Genomic DNA, 22,640 nt, shown 5'->3' with positions numbered 1-22,640 from the left:
TTATTTTTAATTTTAGAAATTCTCAACGTTATTGTCTTTTATTAAAGAATTTAATTAATTAATCATAAAAGCATTATTTTTTAATTAATTTATTAATTTCTCTCATATGTAAATAGTAATAAACAAAATCTCTTAATAAACAAAAATTACGAATTTAATCATTTTAATAAATTAATTATGAAATTCAAGGAATTAAATATTTACTAAAATTAATTAACTTTTTAATTCTCTAAACATTAATATGCTTAATTATTGCGTTTAATAAAATATTTTTAATTATATACATTTAATATTAACATTTTAAAATGTATTTATAATATATTTAGAGTATTTAAAATAATATATTTTAAAAATTTTAATTTCAAATAATAATTTTTGTGCTCGTATTTTACTTTAAAGATAATGGGATTTTCATACATTCGAAAGAAAAAGAGAAAAAATCTAATTAATGGAAATTTATTACAGTATTAATTTTTGAATAAAGAATTCAGATTTTAAAAGAGAATTTCAATCTTTTGCTTTGTTCATTTACCAAGCGACGATGAATTCTTCTGTAGCTGGGAGGGATCCGGGTTCGATTCTCTTTCTCCATGGATATTTCTGAGATAAACAGCCATAAATTACAAAAAGCCTGTAAAAAAATACTAATCTACTACAAAGATTAATTCAAGCTAGAAAATTCATTATGCATATATAATGGTGTAATGTATTAACATACTATTCTTATCTAACAAATAACATGAGAAAAATGTAGAAAACATCAACAGAAATTCTTACTACAGATTTACTTTTATTATTTAAATTATGTTAATTTTATTCGGTAAAAAAAAAATAATAATAATTAAAATAAGTTTATCTCAAAACTATTTTTATTCCTTAGTTTTAATATAATTATGAATAATTTTTATTATATTAAATAAAAATCATAACTCCCACAGTTTTTCAAAAAATAAATTACTGTTTTATAAATTGAATGTTCATTTTTGTAGCATAAAATATTAAAATGATGTTTCATAATACTGTCATTTATTAATTCTTTTTCATAGAACAGTTTACATTTATATAACTATTTTTCTATAAAACATATTTACACATAAAGTAAACAAAATGCAGCTTAGGGCTTCGAGTTATGAATCTGTAGCTCAGGGCCTCACATTTTTACATGTATCATTATTTGGTAGATGGGAAGGGCCTATTATATGTTATAGCTTAGGGTCACAACGAGTCCAAGTCCAACCCTGATAAAACAATTATATAAAAAAATATAAAATATGTAACTACTTGAGAATGGCATTTCCTTAAAAGTAAATCGCAATTCATTCATAAAGTAAAATATTTATTAACCGTATATTTAACTATTAATCAGAGTTATAATTAAATACATCTTCGTAACATTTTAAAATAATCCATTATATCAAGATGACGATTTTTCATTTAATTTTTACTTCTTAACTAAATGCTATTCATGCTACGATACGGAATTATGTAAATTTGCTTTGTACATTCTTCTTTTAAAAATAGTAAAAAGATTTAATGAAACATTTCATGTAGTCATATTCAGTAAATGATGTGATCATATTCCAGACACAATCTTAAATTCGCACATAAAAATACAAACAAGTACAGAGACCTTGGCATTTAAAATTCTCTTTAAGACAAAAATAATATTTATTAAAGGGAAATCCCCACAGCAGTAAGAGATAAAACAGAATTTATTTGTATTCACCAATTACTTAAATTACAACCTAAATATTAATTTTTATACACATATAGAATTAACGAGTAAAAATTTAATTATAAATCAATATAGATTTTTATCGGTAATTTTTATAGATTTTTCGGATTAATTTACTTTATGTAGAGAGTAGGCCTATATAATATAACTCTATTATTTATGTAAATGGTTTCATACGAATCATTTATAAACTAAAAGACATTAGATGATGATAATAATAATATAGCATAATGATATGATAGTATAATGACACGATAACACGAAATCTTATTCTCTTATTTTATTTATTTTTATAACTAGGTTTTAAACGCTTGATTATCTTTAAGGATTTTAAATTAAAATATAAATTCAAAATTTATAAAATCTTCAAATATTTTTATAAAAGTTTAGTTGTCCTTTTGTTCCAAAACCACAAAATTTCTCTAGTAGAAACGATAACGTAATTTATTAATTAAATTCCTTAGATAAGTTGTATTAAGTTGATTGTAATTAGACCAGTCATTTTATAGTTCATATATTGTTTAAATAAATTAAATATTATGACAATGTATATTAGTTATTAAAAGTGTATGTCTTTAATTATGAAGTAATACATTTTATAGTATTTGTAGTTCATTCGTTAGCATACTGGTAATACGGTTTAAAGAGTTTTAGTGAATAATTACAGGTATTAATTTAATTTATATAAAATAAGATTAATTTTATTGATTTAATTTATTAACAGAACTTTAAAAAAGACAATAATAAATCAATAAGAAAATAATGATAATATTTCTTTATTAAAATAAAATAAACTGAATTTCATAATTAAAATTTTATATTTAAATATTTAATTTAATTAGAAAGTTTATAAAAAACATTTAATATATTAAAATTTATTTTTATAAAGATTTAAACATTTAGTAGGCTATATAAAAAAGCATGTTAAAAGTTTGAATAAATCGACATTTATATTTATATAATTGTTTTCGTATAAAAATATATAATTAGTAGGTCCGTTGAAGAATTGCTTCATCAATCTACAGTATTATTGATATGTATTAGTAATTAATCAAGAGTGTGATTAAAAAAATACGAGAGAACAGCAGTTTTTATTGTGCAGTGAGTAGACATTAATTAACAATAATAGCCAGTTAGACTATATATATATAACTTAATTTTAAAAAAATAAATAGTAAAACATTTATTATTATATGCCTATATTGTTTTATTAGTCATCTGATATTTGTACTTGATGAACTTATAAACTATTTTTTTCCCTATGAATTTACAGCTTATACTGACTGTAATTAATGTTTATATTACTTTTCAGCGATTAGTGATTTAGCTAATTTTATTTTTATACATAATTAATTATAATTTATTGTAAGAAATCACGATAATTAATCATGACTACAGGCTATAACTTTAATAGCATGGTATATAATTCTTTTTAAAACTATCTTAGTTTTAAAATTTTAATCTTTAAAACATTTCTATTACAAATAAATGTTAATTATTTGTAATAGAATTGTTAATTATTTTTATTTTTATATATCTAAACTGCGGAGCACAATAAAAATATAGATTTATTTATAATTAAATATTTCTGATTAAAAAAAGAAAAATGCTTCTTTACTTTATTTTAAAGCTGTATTTAGAGCAATACATGCTATTAGATTTATAACAAGGCTTATATAGGATAATTAATTAAAAAATTATAATTTTTTTTGTAAAATTCAGGAAGATTTTAAAGTCTTTAAACACGTTTTCACTTAAATTTGATAATAAAATTTTACAAAAAATGTTTATGAGTTTAAAATAAAGTTATAAATAAGTAAATATAATGGATATAACATTATGACGAGTATATTTAATTATATTTTTATGTGTGCAACTTAATAACAACTTAATTATTAAGCTCATTTCTTCATTATAATTTACAAAATTATTATTAAATTTAAGAATTGCCTAAACTTTATGTTTTAATATCAAATACTACAGTTACACAAAAGTTTGTATAAATGTAATAACGCTAAAATAGATATCAGTTGGTCCAAAATTTGCATATTTGAACTTAATTGTATTTAATATACTTTTATATTATAACTGCAATTCTAACTTCTCATTAAAGATCAGTTCACATTCATCACTTTTTACTTAATTGTTTTTTTTTTAATTTATTTATAAGTGATGTATGATGACAGCAATGTATTTTCCAACATAAATAATAATACAACTTAGTGGAGAATATATTAAATTATAAAAAAAAAATATTGTAATTATTTATCAACATTTTTGATGTTTGTTGCATGATCAATTCGTAATGTAAAAGGTTAATCTGTCATGTTTCTCTGCGAAATTTTCCTTTCAAAATTTCTATGAACTAATTGGAATTTTTTTTATGAGAGTTGGTTGAAATTATTCAGATTAACGAAAATAGTAGAATATAATAAATCATAGCCAAATGCCTTTTAGATCTTGACAAAGAAGATAAGATCTGTGAAGTACTTGGTTTATAAAAAAAAAAAAAAAAAAAGACATTTTATGCACACAGTTACTTGATTGATGACTGAACTGTTTTGGAAAAATATTCAAGAAATGATTTATATTGGCAATTTGGATCTTGAGTATTCGATAACCATATTTTACATTATGAAAAGTCACATCGATATAAGTATTTTAATATCATCCGAATCATCAACCACTATAATCTTCTTTAGGTTTTTTAATCTGCAAGGAATTAATTAACTTTCTAAAGATAATAAAATTACATTCAACTTCCCACACTCGCATTCCGAAATCTATTACATCATTAAAAATAAATGATTTCCTAAAATGCATTTTCCATTTTTGGTAAAAGTCATTAAATGAAGAGTTCATCAGTTCTTCCGGATCCTAAATGGTCCACTAAATTAATTATCGTATTCTGAAGTTTTCAATAATCTAATCTTAATAAAGGCAGCAAAAAAGTGATGAAACAATATTAGATTAAAAAGCTTTAATATAACTAATTTAATTAATGACATTATAATTTTTCTTGATATTTTTTAATAGGGAACCCGATAAGTTAATATATAAGATAGAGTAATATCAAGTTTTTCAACCTGTACGCTTAATTAATAAAGAAAAACTAAATTTAATATCAAGTTTTTTAATTGGATAATTATTGTAAAATGGGAAGGACAATTTTGGAAAAAAATACGAAACAGTTTTATTTAAATTTAATTGAAATTGTATTCTAATTTATGTGATATTTTATGGCACGTCGAGTATTAGCCTAGAAATCATTGACCTAAGCAAATTGATTTTGTTGCCAAAAATTACATTTTAACTCGTTATTAAATATTTTATAAAAGAATAACGAATTTAATTACATTATTTTTCATATTTCGTAGTCTTAAACGTCAATATAAATCACTTTAAGTAATAATCTGATGAAGGGTTTTAATTATAAACAGTAAAAATGTAAATTAAATTCTAGATTTTTGTATGGTTAACTAACAGTCTTAATTGTCACGAAACTTATTAGTATTAAAGTTAGAAATAAGCAGATATTAAAAGGAAACTTTATTAGTCACCAACGACCTCGTTGATAGATAAGCTGCCCAGTCGTTAATTGGACATTTGGAAAGAAATAATAGACATTGCAGTTAATTACGTGCTCTATCCTAGTGGCCAAAATGACTGGTTCTAAAATTCCTGTAGTTACGGTTATAATTAGGGAGATGCAGAAACAAATAAAAAATATATATATAACCTGGATTATCAATGCGAATAGCATACAAAGTTAAAGAGTCATTGCCCTTTGGTTGTATACCTTTTTATCTAAACCCGGATTAGGCTGTAGTCCATCAGAAACACTTTATTATACTAGGTTCTGAAATCATTTTGCTAAGAATGGCATAAAGCTCGATAACTTTCCGTTGTTTTAGTATCGCTAAATAGGACACGATTAAACTTCTTATCATAAAGACGTATTATTTTTAAACAAATAATCAAATCTATTTTATACTCGCACTCCCATTTTATTTTAGCAAACGTAAAATTTCCTTATCTTTACCTAACTTCTTTTGAAAGTTACTCGATTACAAATTCAAAAATTAAGAAAAAAAATTCTATTAAAATTTTAATTATAAATAACTTAACCGTTTAAAGTTAAACGGTTAAAATTTGATATGAATATGTGTCTAGAGATGCATGCATATTTGTTTTTATTATAATATTACTTCGCCATTTCTCTATCTGATCTATTCATTGAGCATATAATCACTGATGTGATCAATCGTTCCTAAAATATTCGTTTGACAACGATGTACAGTACGTCCTGTTAATCATGTGTATAGATGCAGAAAGCCGCAACTAAACGTGAGAACGGCGTAAACAGTTCAATGTGGTTATTTAAATGATTGTAACCTCTCTACTGACGTCAGAGTTCGCTCACCTCAAACTGAAGAATATACTTTTTTCTCCATTAAAAAAAAAATATGTTGTATGGCTATAATATTTTTTTATTTTCTTAAATACGAATATATAATTAAATATATTGCTTTGAAATAAATTTATTTATTTATATTTTACTTTGTACTAATTTTAATTTAGTTAAAACAATTACAATGTAAACGGAAATAATAGAAAAATAATAAATAGGAAGATAAATTAAATTATATCGGAAACTTTGAAGAATTTAAATTTATAAATTCATTAAATATTGTAAAATCAAAAAAATATTTATAATATATAAAATAGAAAGATTTTTACCTATTAATGGAATGTTAGTCGTAACGTTGTATAAACGAAAGGAATCAAATAAGTATTAAGATGCGTGTTTCTGTATACTTTCGTGTCTGAAGTTGATCTCTCGATAGAAAGATAAGGCAGGTGTAGGTTTTGTAAGCTGATTTTAAATCACTTTGAGCCACGCAAGGTCTTCATAATATACTGCAGCTTGTACCAGAATAAACTTAAAACTTCATAACAGTCAAGGAATCTTGTTGTTGAATCTTTCAGAATTTCTAAAAAGTATTAAATAATAATAAATAACGTAGATAAGGCTTGCTTCAAATGTCGATGTGTTTACTACCATTGAACTATTTAGCAGAAAAAAAAATATGAAATTAGTATTACAAATATATATTAATTTTTCTAATTGATAAATGATTAATAGACCTATCTTGTATATTTTTAAAATTTTACACATTTTCATTTATTCATAAGTTTTTCCATAATTCAAAAGTAATTATATCGTTTGCAATATTATTTTTTAAAAAATTAATAATTATATATTAACATAACAAGTTTATTTTTAGATGATTTAATTGCCAAAATTAAGAACCTAGCAATTTAACATCACAAAAAAATCCACAGATATCTTCAAATATTCATTGATTTTTGTATCAAATATTTACCCGAGTAAGTATCTTCATTTTATTTTATAATATTCAATATTTAAAGAATTTTATATTCTTTTAAACATCATGCTGTAGTGCTTAATTACTCTTGTTTATTATTAAGAATAATAATGTATTTGTTTACTAAATTATACAGACTGTGATTTATTAATCGATGATATAGGCTATTAGTTTCTTCAAAGAAGGCGATTAATACACGAAAATAAATAAATTATGAGAAAGTCAAATCGAGAAAATTCAGTATAAATTTATAAAGCAAAAATACGATACTTTATGGAAAGATCTATGAAATTATACGAGGAAGAAGTAAGCAATTTGATTTATGCTATCGGTTAATCAGAGATTCGAACATTTACGAATATTAAAAAGTTTTATATGTAAGATGTATTCTATTAATTATGATGATTATTGTGTAAAAGTGAAAAATACATCAAAGGGATGGAATCGCGTGAAAAGAAGTAATTAAAAAGTGATTAGTCTCAGATCTATTCTCTTGCATAATTCAATAGATTTTTCAACGAAGACATAGAAATAAGCCTGAAGTAAAAAGAGGCCGGAGCCTTAGGCCTTTATGCAAAACCATATGCAATCTGTATTGTATCAAAAGAAGTTTTCTATTTTTATAATTGTAGTTAGCATAGCAAACTGTAATCGACTGTATTTGTTTTCTTTTTTTAAAAACCGTTTTCGACTTTTTAACCGTGGTTTCTCTTGATAAGGAAGTCTGATAAACTTTTAATAGTGCCTAAATTATAAGTTTGAATTGCACGCAAAATTATAAAATCATGTAGACTGTAATGATTTACTAAACAAAAATTATGATATACTATTTTAAAATATTTAAATGTATAAAATATGATATGCAGTTTCATCTTATCTCAGCCTTCAAAGGCCAACTGAAAACATATTAAATGATAAAGTGATGCCAAATGACTTCTATGAAGTCAGAAAGAAATTATTTAATGGTATTTTTCTATCATTAAAGAGTTGTTTATCTATAAATCGAGAGTGTTGATTATTTATGTTTGAAATAATAATTACAACGAATAACATGATGATTAGATATGTAATATATGATGTACTGTACATAAATTTACTTAAAAAACGTAAGTTTAATGACAAGAGTAAATTTCTCTGTTGTTAATTATACAGAATAAAAATATATTTATCCGAGATAAGTTACTTCCAAACAGATTATTTTACCTAGTAGAAATATTATAGATAAAAAGTTGATATACAATAATATTTTTCTCTGTAAATAAAAATTAATTATTATTATTATTTCTGATACCTTTATAATTAGTGATGATGGACTTTTGCGATGTTTATAGAAGTTCTCATTAAATATTATCGTAGTATTTATTTTAAAAAAGATTAATTGGTGTATTTAATCTTTCTTTGTAATTATTATCACCATTATCCGAAGCATTAAGAAAATCTAATTAGTCTATTTTACTGAACTGATAGCAGCGAATGTTGATCTCTGGCAAGATGAAACTTATCTAGTTGAGGTTTAAACTGTAATAAGTATTTTAAACTCACTTGTGAATCTGTTTTTGTAAATGATGGCAGTTACAAAAACAGATTAGATAGACTAAATGGATTTTTAAGAAGTTCTGAGTATGAAGGCAATAGCATGTTAAGATTGCCAATTAAGATTTATTTTAGAAAATATTAGTGGATAAATTGATACTTTCAAGCTTATTTTTAATCATATATATTAATTTTAATTCATTCTAATTCAATAATTCAATAAATTTATTTTTGAATTCTTTACATGCTGATGTAGGCCTATATTAATACTCTGTGATGATTAACTCAAATAAGCTTAAATACATAAAAATCTTTTATATTAAAATAATTCATTATAATTTTCATAATTTTATCAGGTAAATTATATTAAATATTCATAAAAGAAATAATTTTTCACATGTCATAAAATTTTTAAGTTATTTACAAACAATAATTACTCTATAAATTTTATTTAACATGTTTTAGTCTAAAAAAATTTGCATGAAATTAAATTAAATTAAAAGTCTATTACAATGCATAATTTACCTTATCTGTAAACGACATTTGTCATTGGGATATCAATAAGTTTATGGTCAACTAATCCATTTATATTCCTGCTGTTAACTAATCCATTTATTTATACCTACTTCTGAGGGGGGTAAAATTATTTGGCATGAAATTAGTTTGTTTGCGTGCGTAAAATGTTAAATTTTAAAACGAAAGCATCTTGTATGTCTTATTGACTTATTTCTTTAGGTTTCTTTACCTTTCGTACATAGATAAGAAGTCTATTTCTTTGTTTAGAATGTTAGAGTCCTGATAAATTATTTACGTTGGAATGTGATGTTTTCTTCACATAGTTATCTTAGATTTTATTTACACACTGCAGCAAGCTATTTACAAGATCTGACTACTAATTAATATCATTGACAATTTAGGAATTGAAAGATCTGTTTACTATCTGAAAGTATTTGGATGCTGTCATTCCCTCTCGGAAACTGTCAAGATAAAGATGATTTGGAAAAAATATCATGACTTGTCAAATACAGAAGTTAAATTACTGAAAATAAAAAACGAAAATGATCTGAAAAAAGTTGATTAAATGTGCAAATGTTTGGAGATGAATTTTATATGCAAAGTTGATAGGATTGATTGACATAATTAGTCACATTTATTTGTAATAAAGCTTAAAAGTGTTTATCTTCGTGTTAGAAAATGGGCTTTTCTTAGTCTGTGTTTCTATTATTATTAAATTTTAAATATCCAGCTGATAAAATTTAAACTATAATAGATTTAAAAATGGGTAGAATATAATTGAATTTACTTTAATAATTAATGAAAAATTTAAATTGTGTACAATTATCGAGATAATTTTGCTTAAATAAATCAAAGTCCCTATAAAAAGTAAATAGAAAATAAACGAAAATATTTTAATATTTTAAAAATGTGAGTGTAAGAAATTTATAATCATACATACATAACAACAGAGCTGTAGCTTATTCATAGTAATAATTAAAAAATTGAACATAACATATTAAAGAAATGTATAAAATGCATTTTAACTTATTATTATAATAAAAATAGTTAAAGTTTTAGAAAGTTTACTCGAATCGAGTATTTTAAATTTATTTATAAATAATCTTTATATTACGTATGGCTTTTGTTGTATTTTTTCCTGTATTTTTTAAATGATGAAGTCAACTATTAGTGTAAAATACTTCACACCTAGAAAAGAATTAAAATATTTCATAAGTACTATCAACTTACAGTCTATTTAAATATAGATCTATATATAGGCGAAAAAAATGTCTGGGAAGGAAAAATAACTGAATGCAATTTAGTTAAAGAATATAAGAGATATCTGATTATGATATCCAACAGAGAGGAAGTCTTTTTTTTATGTCTAGAACACGATTATTATCTATCTCCTACGTTTATTTCCTCTTTCTTGAGGCTGAATGAACGTGTTTATTTAAAACCGTTTATGAATATTTTTAAAAATGTCTTCTAGAACAAAATACATTAACAAACGATTTAGATTATTAGAAGAATCTTGAAAAAAATTAGAAAGTTATGTAAAAATTATGTACTTATTAATGTTTTAAATTAACTTTTCACGTGATAACTAATTTCTGATCATTATTATGCCTTTGTGTCCTTTTTAACTCTATTTAAAATTTATTTTGTATACTAGTACTTTCTATATATTAACAGGACTTATTATACTGGAAATTATGGGTGCAGATATTTAGTCTTACAGATCAAAAATAATGTTCTTTATTTAGTTCACCTGCATCCATAATTTCCAGTATAATAAGTCCTGTTAATATATAGAAAGTACTAGTATACAAAATAAATTTTAAATAATTTCTTATCAGTTTGTTTTCGCTTAAAAATTATTTAAAAGATGTAACAGAAGCAGTATTTATTTCATAAAAATACAATTTATTATTACTTCTTTGTTTTATTAATCAATCTATTAATATTAATTCATTATTTTCCATTTTTAGCTTAATTTTTAAGCAATTTTTAACAATACGAAGCAAAGAACAATGATATATTATTGTCACTTGTCTGTAACTCGAGTACGTTGGATTTATTTAGATGAAACGTGTGAACTAATAAATTCATATCAATTTATTAGGTCATACGTTACACCTAAATAAATCCAAATCTTTTTTCAATTATTACAAATATAAGACATATAAATATAATTCAAAGATAAATAAATAATGGTTAATAATATTTAGAATTCCAAAAATATAAAAAAACGAATATTTTTATTTTTTAATATATAGGCTACATTATATACGCATCTCTTTAGATTCTACAGAGCAGATTGCTATAATTATGTCAGAAATTGCATTCTAATTGATTTAATATTTATGAATGTAAATCGAAACAGATAATAAAACTTTATAATAAAAATACATTTTTTAACAGGGAAAATTATTTTTATCCCATTTAATTCATAAATATAACTACTATACACAATAAATTAAACGTGTTTGGTAACAGTGATCTTTTCACCAATTAATTAATTGCATTTACCGTAGATTTTATTTATAAAACAATAACATAAATTATAATTTTTTAGTTTAATTATTTAATTTGTTCTTTATAAAGAACTCACACATGAAAATAGTAACACTTAACTGAATTATTGTATGTAGGTTAATAAACAATCTATTAAAAACTTTAAAAAATTTATAAAACTTTTGTCTAAATTGAAAATATTCGTTATAGTTTCAGAATAGAAACTAATTTAAATTCATCAATTACTTTATAATACTTGAGTTATATAGCCTGTAGACTAAATCAAGATATAAGCCAATATAAATCCTACTTGTTTAAATTATTTTTCAAATATAAATGTACAGTACAGTACATTTTTACATTTAATTTCGTTCCAAAATCAATGAACCTAAATACCTAATTAATGAACCTAATTACATTAAACAAGCAAGAAAAAAAAGGCATTCAATATTTTTTCATTACTTTTAAAACATAAAAACGTGTATTTTACGCTTTAAAAATGTTAACAGGTCAATATAATTATTCGTCTAAATATTTTTAAAATAAATCATTAAGGTATTTAATTTTATTAATGTATTTTTTTTTTTTTTTAATTTTAAATTATCTGTTGATTGATTCCTTTACGAATCAAAGTTCAATTTGGGGAGCCTGTTTCAGTCGCCTGCACTAAAAGTAGATGAGGCAATTTTATAGTGTTTAATTTCTATTAGAATCATTACTCTCTTCAAGTTTAATTATACGATTGCTAATCAGGTATTCTATGGAATCTGATAGAGTACATTACGTCCGTTTTAGAGCAAAGGTTAATGACATACAGTATTTTTAAATAAAAAGGTCATTTTAGACAGACGGTGTCTGACTCTGGATGGCGCTCGAGCCATGGAATGCAGGAAGTGGTGAAACTATGACCTTCTAAATGTTTTTCTCATCAGAACAAATGCGACACATGACAGTCATGTCGCTTTATATTTAAACCTCTTGCAGTGAGTGTCCATTGTCCATTTTAAGCTGTATTCATTCCATTCAGCCTCATATCAAGTACAAGAATTAATGTAGTGAATATGTATATATTTAGCACAGAATAACAAGAGATAGAATTTGTTTAGTTAAGAAATTTTCTTTTATGCTATTTCTTTAAAACTGAATTCTTTTGTGTATCTATTAGCCTTGCTAGCTGTTCTCAGCGCGTGTTTAGTTTTTCGATGAGATTTGACAGACTGTATTCATCTACGGGACCACCCAGTTAGATTCATAATGCTCTATCTACGATATCCCGCAAAGTTTCAGACAATGAAAAATTTCTTCCGTTAATGTAAATTGAAATTACTAGCGTTCTAAGTTCGGTTTTGTAAAAAAATTTTAATTCTATTTATAAGTTTGGACAGTATATTAATATTAGTGATAGAATCGAGCTGGTTTATTTTAAAAGTTCTCTCTGAAATTTACGGTTAAAATCGTGTCGATATGGCTATTTAAGAATTATTGTATTTTCAAAGACATAATAGAAAAGTATTAAATATTACGCTAATTTATTTAGAAAGCTATATTTAGTAACTTCAGTAATTTAATTATATTTAATACTTACGTCTAATGATGTTCAATAATTAAATATTCGACTTATTTCACTTAAAAATTCGGTTATTTGGAAAATTGGAGTTAATTAAATTTTAAATTAACTTTTATTTAATCTACTTTAAACTTCAAAATCAGCACAGAAATTAAGAGTTATTCTTGAAATTTAAGTTGTAATATCTAAGAACTAAATACAAATAATGTTTTATAAATGAAATGTTTAAAAATTTCAATGAAATTCCTAAAAGATGTCAATATTAAACTATTTATAATTAATGCAACTATTTTTTTATCTTTGAAAAATCTTTGTAATGGCGATTCTGTTCCATCATTTAACAATATTTTTCGTTTTATACTGACTTTAAGGTTATCTTAAGTCATAGAATACCAGATTAATATTTATGAATTACAAAATTAATGTTTTTGACTTTTCATAAAACTGGTTGATCAACTACCAGGAAAAAAATGATCAAAAAATAAACAGCTAAACATTGATTCATTCCATATCGTCGTATAAATAATCGATTAAGTGACTGAATAACATATTATTATAGAAATTATAAGAAAAATGTATTTAGTTTACTATACTAAATATCTATTCTATGTATATTTAAAATATTTTTAAGTACAGTAATTAAGTCCAAAAACAAGAAAATAATACTAATACATGTTAATTATTAGTATTACATTTTAGGTTATAATAATTATTATATTTATGTTAAAATATAGTAAAAACTAAATAAAATGTATGCCTAAATTTCATAAATTTTAAGGAAAAATAGAAGATGTATAATAGTTTTGTAGGCTTATATTTATATTATAGATTTTGCAGTAAGTAGCTTATTAACAACTTACATTTATTTTATGGTAGTTATATATTTTTTAAATATCCTTAAAGCTGGATAGTTTGAAAGAAAAAATATCTTTAAAAACTAGCTTTAACTAGCTAAGCAACATATTTAACTGGGAATCAATAGGATGAAATAAGTATTAGGGGCTAATTAAACAACAACATTAAACACTTTTTAACATAATTATTTCTTTTACATTTCGTTAAAACGTTGTAAGTTAGCAAGATTACAACTGTTAGATGTTTAAAGACGAGTATCTTGTATGAAGGAAGTAAAGAAAATACATGTGGTTGAAGGTTTCACGAGTATAATTTTCAATGGAATGTTTCTAGTCAACCGATAACTTTTATTTTCTTTTTTTAATTGAGAAGGCATTCCTCATTTAGTTAATCGGGCGAAAATAATTATGTTTTTGACTTTTGTGAGAACCATCCAAAGTTGTTGGATAAGCAATGAAATGACAAGGCGGTGAAAAATAGAAGGGAACTGCGTGACTGAGTCGTTAAACTAACTCGTTTTTTGTCACTTATCGAAGTAATGAAGATGAAAAGAAATAAATATATCCTGGAGTAAATGCATTTATTCGCTGCTCGCAGACGGTATAAAGTAATATACCGTCAAAAATTTAATTTACGAATTATATAAAAATGATTTTCAACTAAATACTACATTAGAATAAACTTCTGTTTTTAACTGATGTTTATAATGATTAATATTTGCCTAGGAAATAAATTATCCTTATTATTTCTGAAAGGTCATTTGTTTTTACTACTAAAAATTCATATAAAATAAAATAATACTATTAAACTTATTTATATATATTAATTATAAAATAATGTCATTTAAAATACAAATGATAAATTACATAATAAATAGTTTCAGCTTAATTAATGTATTGGTTTAAGTAATTAATTCGAGATTAAGTTTCCATTTATTAGTCCTCTTTCAATGCTTTCTACGTATATATAAAACTATAAATACTTTTTAAAAAATAATATTTTATTAATATAAATTGCAAATATTTTTTAAATAGTTCTAGAATATTCAAACATTTATTCTTTTTTAAAAAATTTAAATATGTAAATAATGGCCCATTATTTTAGCTCGTAAAAATGGCCCATAAAAATTTGTGTTGAAATTGGGTATATAATATTATCTACACAGATTTATTATCAAATAAAATTGATATGCTGCTGAAATTCATAAAGAAAACATATTCACCTACTTGACCCGCATTATCCAATTTTTTTAAAACTGCACGGAAAAGAAAATATCAGCTTCTTTTCTCCGCTATCTCATTCTTTTTGCACCATCTCATCATCTGCGAAAGTTGCGAGCTATGTCAATATGCTATACATGTTATCTCATAACCATACTTTGTTGATGGAAAGTGAGGTCAATATGGCACATAAGTTCGCAACACGACATGGTCAAAATGATGTGACCCTTTGATCTTTGGTCACGCCTTGAATCTGGCGAGCATGACAAGTAACCGCCTCCACTACACATCTTATTCAAAAACAACAAGCGAAAACTCGAAACGTGTGTGGCAAAAGATGTGGGCTTCACGCTACTGTGAGAGAGGAATTCTCTAAAATTACATATTTGGGCTCTAAAATCAAATATATTTTATATATTTTTAATTTTACTTCTCTTCAAAATTTAAGTTCGCCTTAAAAAACACCTTGAATAATAAAAATAAACATTTATGATGTTTTTATATATAAAATAATAATAATAATAATATATGTAATTTATATAAAGGCATATAAAATTATTATTTTTTTAAATTAAGCGTTTGTGATATTATTTACATAGATTTATTATCAAGTAAAATTTTATAATGTATAAATAATAGGGTATATCTAATATTAATTTGCTAAATTTCATTATTTTATAATAAAAATAGATAAAAAATATTTTTCCACTAAATCATAACATTTTTATTGTAAAAATTAATTATAAACTCATAAATTTTACTCGTTAATCTTAGAAGTTTAACACGAAATATCGTGGAATAACTTTATTGCTGTGTGTATTATTAAATACACTTTATAAAAAAAATATTAGCTATTTTATGATATACAAAATATCTCTCTTAATTTTATTTCGTTTGAGATATTTGTTAAAATTTTAAATATGAAAAATAATAAATTTGACGTCCATATTCATAATATAAAATTAATAGACGTTTTAAATATAAAATTTAAATTGAATTGCACAGTTTATTAGTTATAGGAATTAAATGTGCATGATATGAATAACTGATTTGAAAAATAACCATCTGTCAATGTATATTAAATGACCTCTGTGTCGTCAATATATTCATTAAAAACTTATAATATTTTTACGAATAAATAAATTACAAATGCCCATGAACATATAAACATCAATAAATGAAAATCTATATTATACTACACTAATTTAATTTAGTTTTTATTTTATTAAATTAATAAATTAAACCTCTGTAATTTTCTGTTAAATGTGCTCTGTATATAATAATGCAGATATAGATATTCGATACTTATATCACAAAACCGAGTATTTATTTAGGATCTTGTTAATACTAATGACTAAATTATAAATATTTATAAAAAGGTTATTAAAACTATGACATTGAATAAGATTGAGAAACGTCAAGAATTGAAATTTGTTTACATAATCTAACAGGAGGTAAAGTGCATTTTATAAATGAAGTGTAAAAAATAAAAAAAAATAAAGAACATTTAAACAGAGTGTCCTGAAAAAAAGTAAATTTCTTTATTCATATTTTTAAAATAATAAAATTTAAATAATTGAATTTCATTCCGTTAAAATTCTTGTTTTTGATTATACTATTGGTGCAGATTTATTAGATCCTATACCATAACCAGGAAGACCCATGGTACCCGCTCCATACCTTTGTATATAAATAAATGAAGAAAAATCAAATAAGTACCGGAAAAAATTTAAATGTGACGAAGACATTTATAGACGAGGATATACAATATTTAAGAGTTCTTTCTCTCTTCATGCACAGCGATACAGGAGTGAATGTGGATTTGCACGTTCTAATTCGGACTCCCCTAATATCAGTTACGATGTTGATTAGACCTACGATAATAAAGCCTACATACTGTATATTACGAAATTTGACACAATTTATTCATGAGAGAGTATACAAGTTTCTTCGAACATTGACAGAACCGTCGAGAGCTTCTACGAGACCTGAAGAGGTGAAGTGTGCCCTAAAGATTTTTTTTTAACAAATGAAATACGTAGAACGTTTCTTTATTAATATAAAGCAGTCTTAAAAATTTTATTTTCTGCTAGTAAAAATATTTATTTTATAGGAGTGTGAACCACTTCGGGCCCCTCTGTTTTCTCTGGGCCAGGGAAAAAATCCTCCGCATTCCCGCTCGACGGCTCTGAAAATTGATATATCGGAAAATGGTTGGCTTACATTACTACATTACATTACGAATATTGATATATACTAAGTAACCATTCGAAAACCTGCATAATATTATTTTAAAAATATCATCATACCTTTATTTAAGCAATTCCTGTATTTAGGAAGCTAAAACTATTAATCGTGATATTTAATTGCTAGTTACTATATTATAGTATATTTTATTTATGTTATCACTACTAATGTTGTGGCTATTTTTATGAAAAAAAAAATAAGAAAGTACTGTAAAATTTAAATTCTTTTTGGTAGTAGTTAAACAAAATTTTATTTTAATTAAAAATTTTCAAATTTGATTAAAACAATTTTAAACAAATAGAATTATAAATTTGAATTCAATAATTTAATTTTTCCTAAAACTTAAATTATTGTTATATCTGTTTTTTGATATCCTAAAAGATTGAGTTAATGAAATAAGGCAATATAACACTTAGATCTGTCAATGTTAGCCCTTGGCAGATCGCCCAAGTGTTGCCTTCCGGCATTACTTTCTATGAGAAACTGGCCCCTATTTAGATGTTAGACACGTGAGGAAAATCCGGAAAACTCCACGTGGCTGGCTCGTTGGTAAGGCGCAAACCGGCCACCAAAGCTATTAGTGATTATTTTATCCATTTGACCACTAGTTAACATAAGAAAACGATATTTAGAAAGTCTAACTTTTTCTGCAATTACTCAAAATGATAGAAAGAAAATTGATAAATTTTTCAAATGTAGTATCCAAGCTGCAACTATTTTTCAATTCTAACTTTAATTTTTATTTCATATTACTAAATAAACCTTTATATTGAATATCATTTTACGTTTGGTAATGAATATTATTTATTACAGACAGAATTAACCATTTCAAAATATGAAATATGAGATTTAACTTGTGTAAATTGAAATAAATTACTTTTATTATTAGGATGAAATTAATTAGAAATGGATAAGACGAAATTTAAAGCAAAAGTCTAATATTTTAATATAATTAATTATAACCATGTTCAAAGGCAAAAGTATTAATATAAAGAAAGATGTATAGATTTTTATCATCAATGTCTGATGAGTATCACACCTTAAACATTGATAATATCGTTACCAATGGATGATGATCCATTGTTACATTAATTTTCTCAAATAATAAGCTAATTTGTTGGAATTTTGCTCCAGAATTTTATAATAAAATTTAAAATATTTTTCAAATGAGATCCAAGAGTATGGGCGGTGCGCGTTATTCAGTTAACATTTACAGAATAAATTGGAAGTCAATATTGAATGCTCAAAAGTGAAAAATTAAAAATTTAATTATTTAAAACTTATGTTAAATTACTTTGACTTACTTATATACGAGTTATACTTTTCCTTTTTAATATATCAAATAAATTATCCAGCACTTTTGCAGATTGTTACATAAATTTTTATTTATAATAAATCAAAAATATTATATATAGCCTATACTTGTATACATGATCATATTTTCCCAATTTAAGAGTCATTTTATTTTGAAAATAAGGAAAAAACTGACTGATACGTATCAAATTGAGTAATAAATGAGAACTATTATTAAAATTAAACTATCATCTTTAAAGATTATATAAATTAACTAAATTTTGCTTTAAACGGTATCAGATGTATTATTTTTATTTTAAATTTATTCTTTTTCTTTATATATTACATTAGGTAAAAATAAAATCAACAAAATTGTTTTAGAATATTTTTAATCACAATGTTTCCATTATCGGGACCTACCAGTAATTAAGTAGATAAAACCACTAAACACTGGTAGTTTGGTCGTAGGTTCGCGCCTGAACAATAGGATGGATGGCCACGCGCAGTTTTTCGGATTTTCTTTACGTGTCTAATACCTAAATAGGAGCCAGTTTTCTATAGAAAGTCCTCCTGGGAGGCAATCAATCCCCTTTGGCGCATCGTCCATGTGTTGGTCACCGTATCCCAACAAATTAACCAATCATTTCCGAGAAACTTTTTTTAAATAGAATTTTGCTAAGCTTCCAATAATTTGTATCTTAATAAATAGCAGAAACAGTATACAATTTTTATATTAAAACATTTATATTTTATAAATGAAGTGAAATTACTTCGATATTACGAACCATAACGCGTGCCTTCCATAACAGCAAAAGTTTCTTTTGCTGTTATGGAAGGCACGCGTATAAATAAACTTAGACGTAATTAACACATATTTGGTTAAATCTCTTTTAGAATAGTTTATAATTCAAAAAATAAATCTAATTTAAGCAATTCAATTGTATAATTAGACTTTCTAATTATTGAATATTAAAATTCTAATTATAACAAGTTAAACAAATATAGCTATTTCAGAGACATTATAAAGCTTATATTGATCGCTACATATAATTTTCGGCAATTATTAATAATAAAAAAGTTTTGAAGTTTATTATTATAATTTATTATGCTCATTAATTGAAAAAAAAACTATTAATTATGGTCTTGTAACTTCTTTACTTCTATAATAGTGCTGCTTTGTTAATGTATATCTTTGTATATTTTAGTTATACAAATAACTATATAAAAAACATTTTGTTTGTATAACTAAAACAATTGTCTATTTTTTAAAACTATTTTTGTGGAAATTTTTATATTAAAAAAACTACATTGACATGTTTCAATAGTAGAAGCATTCATGTAATAAAAGTTTAAAATTTTATTAATAAATGAATATTCGCCCTATTATAATTAATTTCTTATGTTTATTGCTGAAACAAATATCTTTTCAACTTAAATTTTAATATGCTAAATAATTTTTGCTTTTTTTTCCCCTCTCTGAATTTATTTTTTTATTGTACTGTACTGTACATGTATACATCGAGTATAGGCTATGATTCTCTAATGGGTGATGTAAATGTTAAAATTTTGTTTTCGTCAAAGAATTCTATGTGGAAAATCCTACAGAAAAAATGAATTTCAGAAGGAAAGTTTTAAAAATTTACTTAACGAGAATAATTATAATATTTTAGCATCTAATAGTAATAATAATTTCCGCTATATACTACTGAACCATTTCCGAGTAAGAAAATAAACTTAAGCATTATAATTATTTTAATAAATTTAATTTGAATTCATTACAAGATATATCTATTAAATAATTTATAGAATAAATGAATTATTCAAAATGAATTTATATAATATAATGCAACGAAATTTTTAATATAAAATTGATTTTATTTTTTGTGGACATGATAATTTGTAATATTCTTTAAAAAATTTTCGCTATTTATAAATAATTTAGGTAGAGAATATAATATTATTCTTTTACATTAGATACACTAATAAGACCACTTTAAAATTTTTATTATTTTTTAAAGATCATTCTTATGTCGAATATAGTTTAGTTAAGGACGTTTAACATAATAAGAAGCATTTACTCGTAATCTGATATGTCATAAGGCATAAAATTCTGCGCTAATAAAATATGCACGATTTTGTATGGTGTTTTTAGCCAAACATGCAAAAAACACGTATACATTTTTTACATAACACGAGCAATTATTCACAGCAGGAATTCAAATCATTTTAAAATTATTTTTAGAACGATAGTTAATTATCATACACGTAGAACAGCTGTGCAAAAATTACGGCCTCCGGGACAAATCCGGCCCGCGAACGTATTTAACACATCAGTTATAAGTGATAGAAATAGGTCTATTTTTTGTATATATGGAATATACAGAATATTTGTGCTCCTTATATCTACGACTTACGCGCAATTTGGCTCGCCAATCTAAAATTTGATGTAGACGAAACACTAAATTAAAAAATAAAAGTGTCTTCATATTTCGTCCTTCAGAATCCAACAATAGTCTGATGAGGTCTTCAGCAAAGTCGACTTTTCATTGCGGTTCTCGTCTATCTCCATAGAAAAAAACCATGAAAACACAGTTTTTAATTCAGTGTTTCGTTCTAGATGCATGATATTTTTAATTTGTTTAAATCAGGGGATTTTCTTTATTGAAATGCTTACTTAGATATTATATATTTAAATTGTCAACTATTTATTATAATGTGTTATTATAAATGAGGTAGGTCGATTTCTATGTTTACAAATATCATAATTAAAATAATTCTGTTTTAAATGATGTACTGATCCTGGTTAAAAATAAGAAAGTTTAAAGAAAAAAATTAGATGATGATAGTAATAACTTTGATCATATTCAAAATGAGGGACAAATGATAATGTACTAACATCAACTGGTTCTTCAACTGGTGCCGATAACCTGAAAGCAATAAAAATAAACGAAATGAACGCAGTATATCGAAATCGAATAAATGAAACCATTCGAAGAACAAAATAGACGACATTTATTCTAAAATTTACTTTTCTAGTGATAAATATTATCCAAATCTTCATTACATTATATAATGAAATTTTACATAAGTCTACGATTTCTACAATGCTTTATTATTATGTGAGATAATAATAAGCGTAAAATTAAACTAGGAATTAAACTAACTTTCCATTTCTGAGTCTTTTTCATTGTATTTTTAAATTTTAAAAATAATTTAATATGTTTTTTTTTATATTTCAGCATCTATAAATATGCGAAAATTTAAAATTATTCAGTTTTGACTCAAGAAATATTTAAATTAAAAGCTAAAAATAATTAAAATGCCCTGTACTTATAATGTTGTTCAAAGTAATTTATCATCTTTTTTCGAAGAAGGAAGTATGCACAGTTCACAAAGATTATTAAACTCTGTTCTGAATATTGCAACAAATACACTAAGTGAGAAGCTAAAAAGTATATTTATATCGTTGTTTGATGAGAAAATTCAGAAAATAATTCAAACACATTTATTGAACTTATTCGAAGAGTCAATTCGAAAAATTGAAATTATGTGAAATTTTTACATTTCAGTTTGTTAAAAGTATTTGTTTCTCTCTCTCTCTCTCTCTCTCCTATATTTATTTCTGTACTACGCAGGCAATTTTCTAATAAGGAAGAGCGCTTAAAACGTCCATTTCCATTAAATAAGTTAAGTTTTTAGATCAAGTTTTCACTCATTATACTGAGAGAAATGATAAAAATGTATCGATATGTATGCTATTAATATTAAGACAACTTAAGTATGGT

The 22,640-nt window shown here is 24.0% G+C and overlaps 1 long non-coding RNA gene across 1 annotated transcript; it reads right to left on the bottom strand.

Moving 5' to 3' along the window:
* Positions 1-426: 426 nt before the first annotated feature.
* On the bottom strand, positions 427-6,694 carry LOC136988863 (uncharacterized). Its single transcript, XR_010882826.1, has 2 exons — positions 6,476-6,694; positions 427-600 (listed from the first exon to the last, which is right to left on the bottom strand). It is a non-coding gene; the product is annotated as an uncharacterized lncRNA (long non-coding RNA).
* Between the last annotated feature and the right edge of the window lie 15,946 nt (positions 6,695-22,640).

The sequence above is a fragment of the Centruroides vittatus genome, unplaced genomic scaffold (assembly GCF_030686945.1).
Source record: "Centruroides vittatus isolate TY-2023 unplaced genomic scaffold, ASM3068694v2 scaffold_386, whole genome shotgun sequence".
In the NCBI taxonomy this organism is placed as follows: domain Eukaryota; kingdom Metazoa; phylum Arthropoda; class Arachnida; order Scorpiones; family Buthidae; genus Centruroides; species Centruroides vittatus.
Note: the sequence above shows the minus strand (reverse complement) of the source record. Positions and strands in the feature narration are given on the sequence as shown.